Genomic DNA, 12,887 nt, shown 5'->3' on the forward strand with positions numbered 1-12,887 from the left:
TACATTTAACCAGCAAAGTTAAAAGATGTATTAAAGCCAATTTGTGGTTCCTTATTTCATGTGTCTTCCATTTTTGCACTAATGACTTACGCTGAAAGTCTCCATGTGCACAAGGCTGTGAATCTCTTATGCACATCGACGCACATTATCATTTGTTCTACTTGCGTCTCTGGGATAGCTTGAACGAAGTGAAGGCAGCTTTGTGGTACTTTAAAGTCACCCAATTTAAATACTCTGCTGGTGGCGTCTGCAATACCATTGGTAGGTAGCTTCTCACACTAACCTTATACTTTGCCAAATATTCACATTCCAATCTCATTTGGTCATATCACCCCCTCAATATATTGTTTGGCACCTGCGGGATGCTATCCGGGCTAAAGAACCAACCTTCTAAACCTACTTCTTGCAAACACTCTTATATGATTAATCCAGGGTATTTTGCTCACAGCTGCACTTTTACATACATCTGGAAGCAATTCTTTTGTAAGCACAGCTTGATTTTGGTTCCAAACACTGGCCAAAACAATAAGGGTTGCATGCCAATTAAATCACTTAAAAAAGTTATTCCCAATTCTGAGTGAATGTTATCGTTTTGCATTACGTTGCTTTATGTCTAAGGTCCAGAATGTTACGCAGGAACTTATCCTGGACCGCTTGCAATTTCCCCACCTTCACAAACCCACAGATAGCAGCACCATATCTCCCTCCCTACTGATGTGGCCTAAGCATTGTAGGCCTTTAAAATTGCATCAATGGGATCATTATCGACTTTTCTCACAACGCTGAGTATTGCACCATTGGCCTGTGTGAGTTTGGCATCAAGGAAGGAGACACAGAAAATTGATTAAAGATTGAACAATAGTAGTTTATTAAAGCAAAGGTCAGGTTGAATAAATACCTAGCCTGCCCTACAGTACAGTGGCGTTTCCCTACCTCAAGAAACTAAGGAAGGTCTGTGACAGCATGTTCAACTCAAACGTCTATCTGTGTCTAAATCCTATATTTGCCTTCACAACAACAACTACTACACAAAACAATGTACAAGGAAGTCAACCACAACCTAAATAGTGTTCCAAACAATGTTCTGAGCTGTTTTCCCGCTCCAGCGTACTCTTCAGCTTCTCCTCTCGAAAAGTCAATAAGTTCAACACAAACATTAAAATTGTCTTCCGCTAAGCATTATCAGAAACACAGTCGTGTAAAAGTCAGGGTGCCCTTTCCCAAGTTCAACACAGTTCCAGAGAAACACAATTTCAGAATACCAAAAACTCAGGGTTTCCTTCCCCAAGCTTAGTATCACCTTTCAAATGAAATATCTTGAAATTTCGTCTTTTAGTTGGCTCTTCACAACTTAGGGTTCTCTTCCTCAAGTCTGGCAATTATCAAGGTTTTGTTTCCGGGTTTTACCACAAGCTTCTTCTTTGCCAAAGATTAGTTCTCTGGTCAAGGCGCAGTTTCAGACTGCACGGTCCACGCATTACAGGTCACGCAACCACAAGCTCTCATGTTTCTTTCAGAGTTCCATGTGGAATTCATTGAGCAATTCCTTTAAGTGCAGCTTCACCACATTGAGTTCTTTCCTTCAATTCAGCAGGATGTTATAATTATGGCTTGTACTTCTCCCTTTTAGCTTTATATTCACTTAAAGCCAGTGTACTTGCTGTATTCACGTAGTGTTGGAATTATGGGCCTTTTGCTCAGTTCATTGAACCTGATATTCAAAAAGAATCTTCTTCACTTGATTTGTTCTATTCAGTATTTTGTAGGAAGAACATATTTTGTTTCATTCATTGAGTTATGGTACACTCACTCATTTTGTTCAATTTGATATTGAATAGATGCAGTGTAATCTGTTTAATCCAAAAAGAAATGTTATTTCCTGTTTATTCATTCCATTCAGTATGCAATAGGCCAACTTGGTCGCTTTCCTTTAAAGCGACAAGTTACTTTCTTGTCATTCATTGACTTTGGTATTCAATAGGTTAAGTTGGTCTTTTCCATTGACCTCTATCTGCGCAGTATTCAACCCGTGTTGTTTTACGTGTCCCTGACACTTAACCAGTCTCAGCAGCTCCACCGGCAGCTCCTTCTTCCGACGTGCAGCCGAACAGCCGGACGATTCACTCTGAGCTCTCCAGCTGCTATGCAGAGCTTCTCTTCCTCATCTCAAGATGAATGAGTGTAACACTTTTACCATGATCCCTGATGGTTGAGGAAAGATTATATTGGCTGTCATAAGGCTCAGTGGGTTCCCACAATTTACTCCCAAATATCTCTTTTCTACTCTCTATCTGTGTTTAACATAGTTGGTATAATACTGTTTCCTAACAGTCTCAAACCCAAGGGAGCTAGATACACAATATCCTATTACTATTTCTGGGATAGTGGTTGCTTTTGAAGAGGAGGATCCAGAATACTGTGTCCCTCCCATGGGACTCTCACCTCCAATCCCAGAGGACCCTCTATCCAGGTGATCCTCCCTCGCTTGTCCACCCACAGGGGCAGGATCCAAGAGTGATGGCCTTTCCGTGGCCACCTGCGTAGAGGATCCACAAGGAGTACAAGTGAGAAGACCCTCAGGTTTCTCACATGTGAGACAACGTCAATGCACAAACTTGGATGTAGTCTACCCATTATAGAATGGAGTTATATGCACGCCCAATATTTGAATGTTGCACATAATTCTAGTCTCTCTTGTACCATGCACACAGGATTGAACTTTTCTCTTTTCCTCGATATCGCCACAACGTTGGATTTGTTAACATTCAATACCAGGACCTTTTTGGCCATGCATGAAACATATGCAAACACTAGTTTCTTTAATCCTGCTGGGGTGCGGGCTAGTAGGAAAGCATCACCTGCATTGCCAAGAATGGGAATTTGCCTCTTGTCAATATGTGGTATATAGACAGAGACACACTGCAAGTAAACATTTCATGAATTTGTGTACAGACAGAAGGGGGTAGGTGCCAGTACACACCCCTAGCGGAAGCTCTTTTCAACCAGAAACCTGTTGTTACCCTCCCCCTCATGCCCGTACCTAACCCTAGCCATATTCCTCAGATGCAACTCAATCATGACATTCAATAAGCCAACCGGAAAGGGCCATATGCTAAAGAGTAAGAGCATAGCTGGTCTCTATCCACGTGTCGAAAGCAGCTGTCAGGTCCATTAAAGTGGCATATAATGTGACTTTTAGACCAAACACATATCTAGATAGCATCAGATACAGGTTTGCCCCTTGTGTCTCAGTGCCCAAACCTTGTCTGAATCCTAATTGTGTATCGCACGGATGGCCTCGCTCCAAGCCTCTACGTGGCTGGTGGCTACCATCGTCCCCCACCGGGGACAAAGGAGCAAGAAGGTAAGTGGGGTGGGGAGGGTAGGGAAGAGGGAGGAAAGGGGAAGGGAAAAAAACGACTTACCTGAGTTCCCAGCGGGGGGCAAAGGCAGCCTCTCAGCCGTGGGGAGTCTTGGAGGGGGGATGGCTCAGCTTCGAGCCTCCTCATTGGCTGAGGGGCTGCCATGCCCCCCGCCGGGTACAATGGCGTGGAATCCCGGCCGAGGGATTCCCGGCCGGGTAATGCCTCGGCGAGGGCCAATCAGAATAGTTGTTTCATTCTGATTGCACCCTCGCCGGGTACTAATTGAATATATAACCGGCCATCTTATCTGATCAATAGCTTTGGCCCTACGATGGGTTCTCAAGGCAGTTTTCACATCTTTCCAGCGCAGTACAATGGGATTATAATCTTCGTTATGGGAACTCAGTTCAGTACAATAATCATGACGGGACGGATACTGAGGATTCATTTTTCTTATCATGCAGTTTTCAAAATATGCCACCCACTTGTTGCCTGTCACAAGGGTTCGCTGGAATTTTCTTTCCTCCACTGACCTCTACTACAATATTCCAAAATGTGGAGAGGTTTTTATCTTTAGCTGTTTTTAAAAATGTCTGCCTGGGCTCCTTCTTGACTTTTCATCTTCTTTTATGCTTTATTTTATTTGCTGCTATTTCTTGTCTAATCGTCTCCAAGTCCATTGGGGTAGCTTTTAGTGCCCCAAGTATTTCCTCTTCTTACTGCTGCAGGTATTATTAAACCAGGAGCCTTTCCTACCTTAAGCATGCATAGCATTCCCTTACATGCTCTGTGCATGTTTTTTTTTAAATGTTCCACACTCGTCTTGTGAGCAATATCTTCCTCCAAAGAACACTTGACATATTCCCTGCCCTCCAAACCCAATTCCCTGTAAAGTTAAAAAACTATACTGTAATACATGTACAGGAGAGTAGAGTTTGTGGTTAAACGATAGAAAGCTAAGCTGTTCGAGTGATTATGGGTACCACACAGAACTGGAATGGTTGTGACATGGATTTTATGACATAACTATCCCTGTCACATAAGAATACTGGAAAGATGAAAACCTTTTCATTCCACTCATAGACGGGGCAAGTTTTTGGCAAAAGGTTAGCACTATTTGTGCAACATACCTGTAACACTTGTAACTGTTCAAATTGCGCCCAGATACCTCCGGGTTAAAGTGCGCTATAGAAATAAATAAATAAACAAACATTGTCCACCTCCATAGGTTGCTTAACAGAGATGCCTTGGACTGTGGGCCTCCGTTCACAGCTACATTCTGGAATGCTCTTGCTGAGAAACTAGGCCTCCAGTTGCACAACTTCATTGCTTTCCACCCATAATTTGATGGACAAACGGAACAAGTACACCAGGTGGTAGAACAGTTTCTCCACTGCGTTAGATCCCACGCACAAGACAGCTGGATGAAATTCCAGCCAGAAGCTGAATTTGACTGCAAAAAATAACATATCTACTGCTGTGCCAATGTTCTAATAGCTGACAGGCCGTCACCCCCGACTGTTCCCAGGGCAGCGCGCAGACAGTCCTGTTCCTGCAGCACACACGTTAGCCAAAAAGATGGACTCTGTATACTGGAACTCAGCACACAATTTTGGCTAACGCAGCAGGCTAAAGGCACAAGCATGCGTGAGGGGTCAGAAATGCAAGACAGGCACAAAGGTAAGGTTTTCTCAAGGTTTGCCATTCATTAAATAAAAACAGGTGAGATAAACACCTATCTTTCCCTATCCTAACAAAGATGTATCTAGCAAACTAAACTAAAGAAAGATGGCCTACTGTCCAAATGTCTGTGACTCTCATACGAATACATACAACAAAATAACACATGGAATATTTGGCAGTTTTCAATTCAACACAATAGAATAAAAGTTAAAACGTATAGGTCTTTGAAAGCAGTCCTTGTGACCACGGTTGGATTCCCTTCTCCTGGATCAATGCAGGAATCATTTTGGAGAATTTCTGATTCAATAATGTTCTGAAATAACAAGAAGGAGAGGGGTAACCTGTTTAGGAGTAGTTCTGTAGGGGTTGTGCCCTAGCACTATTTTGCAACACGACAAAGGAAGGGGCTACATACCCTGATAGTTAATCATTCAGCTAAACATCTATAATGCCCTGAAGGTTCTGTGTTGGAAGCCAAAAAAGGAGGGCGGACAAAGCTGGTTCTGTCCTGTCTTGACTCTCGAAAGCTGAATTATTGTTTGGGTAAGAGACTAGGCACTGAGTAGTGTAAGTATAGACAGCTGTTTAAGGACAGGAAGGCAATGGGGATAGAGAAAGTGCTGTCTTTCCCTGCCTCCTAATGGGCCTATCCCTAGTAGTTCCTGGTGTGCCGCTTATCTAATGGTGGATAAATTAAGGAAAAGGATATATATTTTTCATTTTTCTTTTTTCATTATTGTACCAATTCCTATTCTTTCAACTTCAGTGCCAGTTTTTTCATATGTCAGCGTATTCAAGACAGGAATTACCAGTTTGGGGCCTTACTCATATAGAATGTTAAAAATGTTAGATAGGATAGTTGTCGAACAGTATTGTGACAATGTTTACTTTATTGGGCAGTACGGTAGGGTCAACAAATCCCTGTTAAAATGTAATAAACACTCCAAGTGAAGAGCTAACACTATTTTTCTCTGAAGACTACTGTAAGAGGTCTGTCCACTCTCGTTTCTAGGCAGGCCCCTTTTTTGTGTCAGGGACTGCAGCAGAATCTTTTTTGCTGTCTCCCCGTATCTGTAGACCAGGTTCAGTGGACTATCGGACTCTTGCCACCTTCTTCAGGACTGTCTTCGTGCTATATTTGTAAGGATTATTTGCGTATCGGTATGACTATCTTACAATAAGTCACCCTAATTCCGTATCCAAGACGCAGGAATCAAATTGGAATGGCCTCACCTTTTTGGGTTTGTAGAGACATTCAAACTGCCCAGGTCATTCTTGCAGCAACTGTTTTGTTTTTGGCTTAAGGTGAATGTAACTGGTAACATGGAAGGTTCACACTGAGATCATCCAGTACTCGCAGGTCCGTGTTTCTCCTTACAACGGCGTTCTCACGCCGTATCCTGGCAACACAAAACCTTCAGGAGCATTACAGATGCTCAGCTGAATGATTAACTATCAGGGTATGCAGCCCCTTCCTTTTCTCATGTTACTCAATAAAGTTCTGTTCAGTTCAACACAAAAGATCTTCTCCTTCAAATACGAACTTCCACTTGTTAAAGTAAATGTCTCTTTCATAAACACAAACCACAGTCATGGGTGTGTTTCCCAATAAGCTACTTGGTAAAGCAAAAATGTCTTCCTCTCAAACATAAGTTCATAAATTAAAGCAATTATCAGCATATCACATTTCTTCCTCAATGGAATTCTTTTGTGAAGATAACACAGGAATAACTTCTGGTAATGCGCACTTGTTCTTCCAGTGAAATACTGTTGACAAGTTCTTTTCATTATAGCACTTTGCCACAAAAACATCTTGTTTCCTGGTCCACTTGCCTGCCACGACTGGTCCACCGGCCTTGGTCCCTTTCCTGGTTTACTCACCTGCCAGGTTGTAAACTCCTTCAACTACAATTATGCTTTGTGAGAATATTTGTTCCAAGATTCACAACACCAGTATCCGTTGGGGGAGGGTTGAACAATGTCTGCCTCTTTTTATAGTCTCTTGACTCTTAGTAATGCGGGGTACAGGTCTCCCCCAGTTGGTATTCCAGATAAGGGGAGATGCTCCCTTGTTGCCTTTCCTCTGCTCCTTTACAGTCGCTTGGCTGTTGGCACTGTGGGTTACAGGTTTCCCCCAATCGGTGTCCCATATAAGTGGAATTGTGCCCTTGTATTGCTTTATTTGGTCAGCATTCAAAAGTAGTCGTTTATGCTAAATGTTCTATTGGGAGCACCCTGGCGTTACCTTCAGCTTTAGGCCAACTCACAGGTCTTCTTTTGCGTCTTCTTTTCCTTTGCAGGTGTTGCGCTGGACCGTCTATCTTCTTTCTGCTTTGCGGTCAGGTGTTGCGTAACTCCTGTGGCCTGCACAGCTTCTTCCCGGAGCTCTGACAACTACAGTGGTCCTCCTGCACACTGAAGAGCTTTTCGTCGGGTTGGGAGCACGTCTCCTTTTCGGCTTGGCTTTTCTCCCTGATACCGCTTCTTGCTTTGCTTACTCTTCCACGCCACCGGCCTTCACATCTAGCATTGGCATCAGCTGCCCCTGCCTCAGCTACTCCTTCAGCGTCGTCCTCTCCTCCTTTCAGCTGCAACTCAGTCCCAAGTTTAAATATTCCACTCATGTGTTGTGGCCTATAACAACTAGACTGCACATTCTGGTTGTTTGGATTGTTGATCCTTACTAACTCTGGGCTCCTCTTTCTTCATCCCAGTACCAAGGGCATTATGGACCCTGAAGTCCATAATGGTTTGGGAGTTTTCATATTCAATTAGCTTGGATTGTTTTGTGAAATTAGCATTTCTAGTTAGGGAAATTTGTATAAAAGAATTGTGTTTTACATTGGGTTTTGAACCTCTATTTAAGAAATGATCTTGACAATTAGAGGATGTTGCATTTAATTTCTGAACCCTCGAAGTGTACACCTTATTCTGATTAGAGGACCTTTCACAACATGTTCTTTGGGCATTTTCATAGGAGGGACTTGTACAATGACAGCATGCCATTATATATTCGGGCATCTCATCCTTATTATAATATGAATACCATGTCGCTCCCAAAGGAGTCACCACTTCCTCTTGAAAGCCATCTCCTACCATGTGATCCTCCCTCATCATACCACTCCCAGGGTTAGGATCAGGCAGGGGCTGCCTTCCCCTGGGCATATGTCACTGATGACCAACTCCTGCCTATGCAGTCCATGATTATGTTTGTCTAGCAACAAACAACATTAAAATCCCATAAGGTTACTGCAAGCCCAATTGCTGCTTTGTCTGTTCTTTTAGAAATGTGAAACTTATTCCATCAGTGGCTACCAAACCACAGCTTCACAAGCATTGACACATACACCTGGTCTTCCATGTGTCCCCCTTAAGCACACTTACCCTGCACATCGGCATGCTTGCTCAGATGACACTGGCTCTCAGGAGCACCAGAATCAGAAGTAGCATCAGCCTGTTCATGATTCCTGCAGGTGAGGGCACAGGGACAAATATCTACTCCAGTGGAAAAGTATAGGCCCCCAAAAGGTACACTTGGGAACCTGCTCTTCTGTTGCATTTCTGCATCTTGTTTGGCTATTCCGATGGTTCATTTCCATAACCCTGATATGCCCAGTGCTTTGGGTTGTTCTGTCAGGAAAAAGCACAAGACACGGCACACCTTGGAGGGATTGCAGAGGTTAACTATGTCTGAGAGGTTTGTTTCACAAGCTCAGCTATCAGAAGGTATTTCACAGCCTCCTACAAAAGCTGTCTCTGTGCCCATGTCCTTCACTTCACAATATCATTAATTATTTATCAGCTAGTCTCCGCCTGCCATGATTCCACTGAAAGATCCGATCTGCCTATGCATCTACTCAAAGTGCACGCCTGATGCTTCCATCAGCGACTTCCATCTTGTTTCATAAGCCCTGGCATGCCTGGATCTCTGACACACTACAATATCTCTTGCAGGAATGTGTAGAAGCTGAGGGCTTTTGGTACCACCTGGCATCAGCTCCAGTGTGGTATTGGTGAGTCAAAGCAAGGAGAGGAGGCAGTAGGGCGTTAATGAACAGGCAAATGGAAAACGATAATTGAGACTGTGGTTCTGGTCATGTGAATGTATGTGTTGCTGATGGATTAGTCAGAGTGCTGATCAGAAGAGAGGTGATAGACCCATTTGTAAAGCCGAGCATTTTCTGTGACGGACGATTCTCGTACATTGCTGAGTGGTAGTAGAGACAGGGCATGGCTGTGTGATGGGCACAAGATGCTCTCAAGTGTGCCCTGAAGTATGGAAATTCTTTACCAGATCATTATTAGGAAATGATCACCCTCTTACAATCAATAAGGAGATTCTGGGATTGCCACATTGTCTGACAGGAGAGCCAGCACGAAGATTTGGCCGTGCATAGGTGACTCAGTGGGGCACAAAAGGTGCGAAGGGAGCAGAGAAAAACTGGATCCTTCCAGGTCTATACTAAGTACATCCTAGTGCTGCATTACAGAGATTAGGAGGGTACATCCTGAGTGTCTGAAATAGAAGAGAATACTCACGCGAGCACAAGGCTTTACATTGGGTAATGGGTGGTCCTTGGGCAGCATCGCTTCAGTACTGTGGAAATGCTGGTGCTTGCGCGCTCATGGAATGCACTTCCCGCTGTTCCCAAATGAAGGAGACCTTTATGTGTGGCTAGTAGCTTGCAGCTTCAGGCTTTGCACACAGCTGTAAAAAAGGAAAACATGTCTCATTAACCAGCAGCACAGAGGGCGCTTCAGTGACCCTCAGCAGTTGTGAAACAGTAAGAAATGACCCAGAGATGTTGTTTGCTGACTTTGAAACTCTTGGTACAAAATGCAAAACCGCATCCTTTTTTATACTGGGCATCGCAGGTCCTGGTAGAAAGCGTTAAGTGGCATGTACCATGTTGGCAGAAAGGGTGGAGATGAGGATTGTATCATGCCATGCCTTCATTTAGCAGGACTGGGACTGCGGCAATTCAGGAAGCCTTTACACTTTTAAAGACACGTTTGAAGCATTCAAATCAGAAGGAGAGACTAATAAGCTACGAGGGACACAGTGTGAACGTATCTGCCATTAACATAAGAGAAATACAGAGTCCTGAAAACAGTTCACAAGAGAATCCTTGAGGAAAGCAAACTCTCGTGGGGGAGAGACCAAGGAAAAACCAGCAGGATGGCATTGGAGCCTTGGAAAGTAACTTTGTGCAACTAAAGAACTAAAAGAAAAGCTAAAAAGTAACTTAGACTGTGACGGCATCATGAAGCAAGACACAGACAACAGATTCAAAGCTCAGAAGAACATGATTTATTAAATCAATTGTCAGGATGGTAGAAGCCCTAACGTGCCCCATACTAAGGTGGGATTTCCCTACCTGAATGAAACTAAGGGAATTCTGAGTCAGAGAGTTCATCTCATTTTGCCACACTGTGTTACACACTTCTTGTCAGTCTTTGGACTTGCTGCACTGTATTCATTCATACAATTCACTGTGTGGTGGTCTTTCTCATGCCCACCTTTCTATTGTATTTCTTTCACACTTGAGCTCTTTTCAATAAGTTGCTTACAAATGACCACTTAATCTTTTGGTTGCCATCCGTTGTTAGCTTTGCCCATAAGGTTTTATTCAGCTATGTGTGTACTTTAGCTCAGTTTAAGGATTTCATTCAGTATGATATTTAATCAGCTTTGTTTTCAAAGTTTAATTCGATTCGGTATTCAAGAAACATAATACAGCTTCATTTAAAGTTTCATTCAGTTTGGTATTCAATAAACGCTCACGGCACTTGATTGCCTATGCATAGCCCGCTAGGAACGCTCCGGTGCTGAGTAACTCTCCCCGACACTCAGCGTTCCTCTCCAGTGCCCCGCTTCTCCTCTTTGTCTTCTCCGGTCAGCGAGCCCTGCTCACATTCCGGAGGCGGTCCCCACACGCCGGCAGGTCCGTTGCTCTGGTACGGATGCGGATGGCGTCCTTTCTCCTTTCCTCGGTCGCCGCTTCAGCAGCTTTCTTTTGCAAATGCGCAGGATCCCACACCTGCAATGGCTTAACAGCCCGACTTCTGTTTGCTTCCACAGGTCCCCGGGATATCGGCCAACATCCTGGCTTCCTCTCATTTCCCACCACAGATGCCTCCTCACGACACATGCCCCCTGCTGGTCTCTGCTGTACAGGCCTCCCTTGTTGCTCTGTCTGCTGCACTTTCGTCTCCCTTTATACACCTGCAACCCTTTGACAGGTTGCAGGTGTGGATTTGCAATTGGGCTTGCCTCGCCATAATTAAAAGGACATGCCTGACCTTTGGAGCACTCTAAAGACATCTTCTTATCTTCTTCGTTCCAGTACTAGAATGGTGAAACGAGGTGTTAGTGTTCATCACTCCTAGTTGTCTCTTCCTCGTCCCAGTACTGTTGGAATTAAAAGATGGGGAAAAGAGGGGAGAGATCTTACAGTAGCCTATAAAGGCTGGGGGAGGGAAAGGTGTTACGCTCACCTGGTTCCCACGGGGGCGTCGATCGGAACTGGTCTGTTACGGTCTCCACCAGCGTTATTCGTAGTGCTGAGACGGCTGACTGGACCGGCCCTCCTAGCTTCGTTTGCTTGATTCGTAAAAAGAGTTTCCTAAAAGCAGGAGAAGGGAATTAGCCACCCAGTGGATGCGAGGAAACACTCACTTAATTCGTTCCCTCTAAGCACCTCTGATATTCCCTTTTGCTCCCTCACCTTATTGTTTGTAATGATGAGCTCTCCATCCTGCACCGAACGCAGGGGCGCGTAGAATTCCAGTTGCTTCACTGGTTTGAAGATTTTGGACGAGTACCAGACGTGTTGGACTCTATGGCAAGTGGCAAGGAGCCGTAGGTATGATGTCTATAGAGTTCAATTGTCTGTTATTCACTCGTTTTTCCCTTTTGTCTTGCAGCTTGAACCGAGAGGAGTTCACCTGAAGTGCAGCAGGTTGCGCGCAGGTAAGAGTCTGTATAACCCAGCGCTGTCCGGTAAAAAAATAAATAAAATGTCTTTAACAAGTGTCTTATCCTCCCACAGGTGCGGCATTAAAGATGTTGCATGCCGATGAAAGATGACTAGGGCGGTAACTCTAGTGAGTATAATATGGTTGTTTTGATTGTCTTTGTTGGCACCCGGCTCACCTTGTTATCCTTTGTCTCTCCCAGGTGCCACGGATGCAGCGACGAAATGATGGCAGCAACGCTGGACCGTGGAGATGAAGACTGGTAAGTATGGCGGGGCGCTACTGCTAGCGATGCAATGCTTTTATTTCTGAAGTCTTTTTCCCAGTTCGGAAGTGCAGCGAGTTTGGGAACAGATGAAGATTAGAAGGTAAGTTCTTGTTCTTATCTTCCTTTCTTCTAGGATGATGTCCAGGTTCGAGGCGGGCGTGGCAGAAGACAGGATGCTGCAGGCACGGTGAGCGTTACGCTGCTGAAATTCAGAATAACGCGAAGCGTGGGTTGCTGGTCGGGCATGGTTTAAATAGCCTCAAAAAGTAGTCCCAGGTAAGAAGTCCCTAGAACCACACCCGAGTAAAAAATAGTCCGTGTAGTAAAATAGTCCCCTCCAGGCTTCACGTTGGCCTGGATTCAATTGACGGAATATCATTGGATAGATGGAACCTCGCCTATCTACAACAATGTAGAAAAGAACATGGAAATGGACACAAGCCGGAAGGAGGAACCGACTGTGACGCGGGCAAAAACATCCAGGTATGCGAACAGAGACGACGGAAGTCAGGAGAAGCGAGAGAACGCCAACAGCAGCCCGCAAGGCAGATGGATCAAGCCCTTTAGCTAGAAGGTAAGTGAAACATCCGAGA

At 44.4% G+C, this 12,887-nt stretch overlaps 1 protein-coding gene across 2 annotated transcripts in view; it reads right to left on the bottom strand.

Annotated features, from left to right (window-relative positions):
• Positions 1 to 12,887, bottom strand: part of LOC138489269 (zinc finger protein 268-like) — an 89,194-nt gene that overhangs the window by 10,321 nt on the left and 65,986 nt on the right. For both annotated transcript variants that reach the window (XM_069616963.1, XM_069616962.1), the window contains exon 2: positions 9,588 to 9,756. The gene's annotated coding sequence lies outside the window, so the exon portion shown is untranslated. The remainder of the gene's footprint in view (positions 1 to 9,587; positions 9,757 to 12,887) is intronic.

Source organism: Ambystoma mexicanum, chromosome 9 (assembly GCF_040938575.1).
Source record: "Ambystoma mexicanum isolate Mex_15411 chromosome 9, UKY_AmexF1_1, whole genome shotgun sequence".
NCBI classification, from domain to species: Eukaryota; Metazoa; Chordata; class Amphibia; order Caudata; family Ambystomatidae; genus Ambystoma; species Ambystoma mexicanum.